The sequence below is a fragment of the Lepus europaeus genome, chromosome 5 (assembly GCF_033115175.1).
Source record: "Lepus europaeus isolate LE1 chromosome 5, mLepTim1.pri, whole genome shotgun sequence".
Lineage (NCBI taxonomy): Eukaryota > Metazoa > Chordata > Mammalia > Lagomorpha > Leporidae > Lepus > Lepus europaeus.
Window position 1 is genome coordinate 133,147,158 of NC_084831.1, and position 6,000 is coordinate 133,153,157.

At 55.2% G+C, this 6,000-nt stretch overlaps 2 non-coding genes across 2 annotated transcripts; one reads left to right on the forward strand and one right to left on the reverse strand.

Moving 5' to 3' along the window:
• Positions 1–4,888: 4,888 nt before the first annotated feature.
• On the forward strand, positions 4,889–4,960 carry TRNAP-CGG (transfer RNA proline (anticodon CGG)). The gene has a single exon. It is a non-coding gene; the product is annotated as a tRNA-Pro (tRNA).
• A 584-nt stretch (positions 4,961–5,544) lies between these two features.
• Positions 5,545–5,616, reverse strand: TRNAP-AGG (transfer RNA proline (anticodon AGG)). The gene has a single exon. It is a non-coding gene; the product is annotated as a tRNA-Pro (tRNA).
• Between the last annotated feature and the right edge of the window lie 384 nt (positions 5,617–6,000).

A 6,000-nucleotide genomic window follows, 5' to 3' on the forward strand; every position in this document is an offset into this window, starting at 1 on the left:
ACCAGATTCTGTCCTGGTTGTTCCTCTTCCAGTCCAGCTCTCTGCTGTGGCCTGGGAGGGCAGTGGAGGATGGTCCAAGTGCTTGGGCCCTGCACCCACATGGGAGACCAGGAGGAAGCACCTGGCTCCTGGCTACGGATCAGCACAGCGATCTCTCTTTCACGGTCTAACTCTGCCTGTCAAAAAAAGAAAGAAAGAAAGACCACTCTCATTGTCTTATTTTTTTGAAAGCTTTTATTTTTATCTATTTATTTATTTTATTTGACAGAGTTATAGGCAGTGAGAGAGAGAGACAGAGAGAAAAGTCTTCCTCTTTCCATTGGTTCACTTACAAGTGGCTGCTACGGCTGGCGCTGCGCTGATCTGAAGCCAGGAGCCAGGTGCTCCTTCCTGGTCTCCCATGCAGGTGCAGATGCCCAAGCACTTGGGCCATCCTCCACTGCCCTCCCAGGCCACAGCAGAGAGCTGGAATGGAAGAGGAGCAGCCGGGACTAGAACCCAGCGCCCATATGGGATGTCGGTGCCACAGATGGAGGGTTAACCAAGTGAGCCACGAGGTACCTCAGGCAGCACTAGGAAGGCAGAAAAGCGGTCTCTTGGGGCCGGCACTGTAGCACCCGCATGGGAGACCAGGAGGAAGCACCTGGCTCCTGGCTTCTGATCAGCGTAGCGGCCATTTGGGGAGTGAACCAACGGAAGGAAGACCTTTCTCTCTGTCTCTCTCTTATTGTCTACAATTCTACCTGTCTAGTAAATTAATTTTTTAAAAAAGCGGTCTCTTGCCCTAGACTTTTTTGTGTTCTTTGCTCTTCTTTGTTAACTCCATCTGGGAGATGGCTCGAAAAGCAACTTGTCCCGAGGAGTGAGTGACAAGTCTTTAAACATCAGGGACAACACAGTACCCCAGCAGGTAAAGCCGCCATCCCATATGGGCGCTGATTTGAGTCCCGGCTGCTTCACTTCTGATCCAGCTCTTTGCTATGGCCTGAGAAAGCAGTAGAAGATGGTCCAAGTCCTCGGACCCCTGCAGCTGTGTGGGAGACCCAGAAGAAGCTCCTGTGCTCCTGGCTTCAGATTGACGCAGCTCCAGCTGTTGCGGCCATCTGGGGAGTGAACCAGCGGATGGAAAACCTCTCTCTCTCTCTTGAAACTCTGCCTCTCTGTAACTCTGCCTTTCAAATAAATAACTCAATCTTAAAAACAAAATCTCTCTTTAGAGCATTTGCATCTTGACTGGGAAGGAAGACGGATGCCAGTGCAATCCAATACTTACTGTGCACCCACCATGTATGACATGAGACACCATGCACCATGACAGCTGATGCAGGCACCGGCTGTACCCTGGTGGAGGTGAGGATACAGCAATACCTAATGCCACAGGGCAATGAGAACACGGGAAGCAGGACACACAGCAGACACATAGAATGGCCAATGCCCTAAACAGCACTCTGGCCTCAAAATCAGCCCTTAAGGCATTCGGATCTGGCTGAAGAGCCCATGAGAGTTTCTCAGGCATGGAAAGCCAAGACACTGTGGCAAAAATGACCTACATGAAAGATCTCTGTGAGCGAGATCCCAGTGAAAAGAACAGGCCATTAAAGAAAGAGGTACCTTTCTCTGAAGGGAGGAGAGAACTTCCACTTTGATTATGGCCCTGTCTAAATAATATCAGAGTTTGTAGACTCAAAAGGCTTCCATAGCCTTGGCAACTCTTGACAAGAGCCTTGGGTGATCACTGATGTCATAAATAAGAGTGTCAATTGTCAAATCAACAACAGGAGTCACTGTGCTCCCCATGTAGGACTTCTGTCCTTAATGAATTGTACTATGAGAATTAATGGTCAAACTTGTCTTCAAGCAGTACTTTATACTTTGTGTGTCTGTGTGGGTGCAAACTGTTGAAATCTTAGTATAGAGTCGATCTTCTGTATATAAAGATAATTAAAAATGAATGAGATGGGAGAGGGAGTAGGAGGTGGGGCGAGAGTGGGGGTGGGAGGAGGGGTGTGGGGGGAAGAACCACTATATTCCAAAAATCTGTACCTATGAAATTTATATTTACTAAATAAAAGCTTTCATCGTGGCACAGCAGGTAAAGCTGCCGCTTGCAGTGCCAGCATCCCATATGGGCTCCGGTTCGAGTCCCGGCTGCTCCACTTCCAGTTGAGCTCTCTGCTATGGCCTGGAAAAGCAGTGGACGATGGCCCAAGTCCTTGGGCCCCTGCACCCGCTTGGGAGACCTGGAAGAAGCTCCTGGCTCCTGGCTTCAGATGGGCTCAGCTCTGGCATTGTGGCCGACTGGGGAGTGAACCAGTGGTTGGAAGGCCTTTCTCTCTGTGTGTGTGTAACTGTGACTTTCAAATAAATAAATAAATCTTTAAAAAAAGACAAGAAAACCCGAAGGGTAATAAGATTGCTGGGTAATGAGATGTCCTTAGCAGAACGCATTTCTCTCACAATCCAGATCTTGGATTCCGATCACCTCCTGATCCATGCACTCTCAAAACCCAAGTGAGAACTTGGATGAAAAATGAAGGGCCTGAAGCAACTCCAAGAAGGCACTCATGGTGACCCTGTAAAAGGACTGCAAAGTTCAGGAGACATAAGATAAAGCCCTGGGAAAGGGCCACTGAGGGAAACCAGAGAAAAATATGTTTAAGAAAAAAAAAAAAAAAAAAAAAGCTAAAGCTATTGCAGGAGAGGGGGCTTAAAGCTGGAAAAAGACACCAACTCTCAGCTCCACGTTTCTGTCTACACTGGGGCAAGGCCTGGGAAACAACCCTAGCAAGACCCCGGCCATGGGCTTTGCGTCAATTCCTGCATAATCCAGGAGCAGCGAATGAAGCTCTGCACACGGCCACGTGCAGACCTGGGTGCCACCTCAGCGAGGAACCCAGGCGATGACTTGCATTCTCACTTCCAAGGGCTGACCATGCCAATCAATGCCCAGTCTGCACTACCTGAGCCCAAGCGGGTCGGAATTCAGAGATGGGCAAACCCTAGTTATAACATAGTCACAGCCTCCCTGCCCCAAGGGTTTTAGAAGCTCATGGAGTTTCAGTCGCCTCGTTCTAATTACCATCTCCTAAGGAATCCCTACACTCTTGATCTAGTTCATCTTTTCCCTCTGGTGCACACGACCCCCAGACCAAGATTATGTTCAGCAACACTTGAACGAGATCACCATTCTCTAGAGCTTCGATGCAACCCAAACCCAGTGGAGTTAAAAGATGGAATCGGGTTCTAGAGTTGTCCAAGACTCTCTTCTTCCAGGCGTTCCGTCTCACTCGCCAGCCAGCCGGCCCAAGTTCCTTGGTGTAGAATTGCATCAGAGGGCCACAGACAAAGCATAAAAACGATCTCCTCTTTGATCCGACCAACTCTGGCAGGCTGTCCAGAGGAAATCGTCCACCACACAGAAATATGTACAGGTGCAAATAGGTTAATGAAACAATCGTTAGCATTCACTGACGAAGAATAACAAGGAAACGCATGCCCCATTGTGTTGCTAGGAAAGGCTGAAGCCATTTCAGATAAAGGGATGGCAAAGCTGATTTGGGAAATTCAGAGGACAAAAATCTTGGCAGTGAATGCGCCACCAAAAGTAGGAAAGGTGAGCAGCTCTGCCACCTGCAGTGTCACTTTGGTGCGTGGCAGGAAGGAACCGGAGCCCCTAGGGGCGGGACACGGTTCTGGCAGGGTAAGGAAGTCCTATAGGCACCACCTCAAAAGGCGCGGGGGGGGGGGGGGGGGGAGGGGCAAAACTTACCCTGATACCCCCTCCTCCCCCAGCCTCCATCCTCAAACTACATTACAAGCAATATCCAGTGTCCACACGCAGCGCGGCAGGAGCAGGTGTAGACGGTGTCTACACACCAGCTGGCCAAGCAGAGGCCTTAGGCCGAGCTGCCCTCCTGAGCCTTGCCCCCACCCCACCTCCCCGGCCCGCGGGGCGCCAGCCTTGCGCGAGGAAAGGTGGTTCGGCTCGGCTCTTCGCGTAGCGGCATCTTCCCTCGGACCCGGTCGCACTGCCCCAGGGCGGGAGGGCCAGTCCTCGCCGTCCATCACGCAGGGGCGCCCCAGAGCCCCCTGGCATTAAGAGAAGACGGGGGAAGACGGCAGAGCCCTCGGGAACGCGGTCCGCGCAAGCCACTGGGCGCCGGCTGCCAATCGCCCCAAACTGAGGGCGGCCCAGGGACGAAGCGGGGCAGGCCGAGCGGGCCGGCGGCCGCGGCCCTGCCCTCAGACTGCTGAGCCACTGGGCAGTAGGACCCCTCGCCGGCACTGCCTCCAACCGCCGCCATTCTCCCCCCTTCCTCGGGCACTCCCACAATCAGCGCCACCCAGCCCTTCCCGGTTCTGGGGCCTCCCCTGAGCTCCTTAACCTCTCCGCGCCTCAGTTTCCCGATCTGTATAATGGGGACAACCGTGGTCCCTAAGGGAAACAGCAGATCAGTTCACCACGGGCAAAGGCTTAAAGGCATGCAGGAACCCAAGGCGAGCGCTGGGATGAGTTCATCGCGCACAGCCGCTCCTCCGAGCCCGCTCTCCCAGCCCCGCGCCCCTGCCCGCATTCGCCGACCCGCGCTCCCCAGCGCGCGGCCCACGCCCTTTCGGTGATGCGCGGCGCCGCCCCAAGCCTCCCTCAGCCCGGTGCCGACCGGGAATGATCCCGGCCGCGCGTGGGCAGCGTGGAGCCAGGCACTGGCGTGCTCCGTGGCCCACGCGTCGCTCGCTGCTCGCCCCTTGCGTGGCAGGAAGCGCTGGGGACCGAGCCTCGGGGAGCCAACGGCCCACGCGGCGAGAGCGAGGTCTCCCGGGTCGGTCCGAAGTGTGTCGGAGCGGGCCGCGGCTGAAGGGAGGCGCCGGGAGCGCCTCTGCCGGGAGCGGCTCGTTGGTCTAGGGGTATGATTCTCGCTTCGGGTGCGAGAGGTCCCGGGTTCAAATCCCGGACGAGCCCAGGCTTTTCTTCATTGTTTCCTTTCAAAGACATTTTTCTTTTTCCTGCTGCAGACAACCTATATAGAGGTTTCAATGAGACGTCCTGGTCCCGTGACCCGGAATGCTGATCGCTTTCATTTTTGGAAGCACAGGACCAGAAGAGCCCGACTCACACTCAGATACCTACTGTGCGTTCGAGGGCGAGACGTTAAAACGCTGGCTGTGCTTTGGAAAACGCATGCGCTTGAAAAGCCTAAAAAGCACCCCGAGGCCCCGGTACAGCATGCCGGGCACGCTTGCAGCGCCTCCAAACCCGATCCGGGCGTGCGCCCCGGTTAGCAGGTCCCAGGGCGTTTGCGCGAGTTGGGGCGCGCCCTCCTGCAGCTCCGCACGGCAGACCCCCGGCGGCCGAGCCCCTCTCGCCCCCGCAGCGCAACCCAGCCAGCAACCCTCCGCGTTCTCACCTTCCCCTCTTCAATGGTATTCCGGCGAAAAGCACGTTCTGCCTTCGCGGCGTCTCGATTTGGCGTTTGAACTGCTTTTATCGCATGTACCCGTCTACCCTAAAAATAATCCGTTTCCGGACTCTCCTAGCACAAAAGTGGGCTCGTCCGGGATTTGAACCCGGGACCTCTCGCACCCTAAGCGAGAATCATACCCCTAGACCAACGAGCCGCCGCGTGTAGCTGCTTCCTGCCGCCATAAAGGGAAGCGGCCGCACGGAGTCCCGCGCCCCCAAGCGTTCATCAATCGAACGATGTCCGGGCTTCGGTTTTCGTGAAGAGCCGCGGCGTCGCCGCCGTGTGACCCTGCCCCCGGGCCTGGACCCGCACGGCTGCGCTGTTCGCGGCTACCGCGCTGCAACCAGCGTGCGGCGGTGGCCCCGCGTGCCCGGCTGCGCCCCGGCGGCGGCGGCCGTCCTCTTTCGCGCTCTCCAGACACCTGGAGTTCTGCCTTTCCAGCCTTGTGAATCCTACCTCTGTGTTCACATTCAAACTGTTCTCTTCGGGCGTAAACCGTACACTCCAACTAAAGGGTCGAAAAAGATCCTTTAACGTG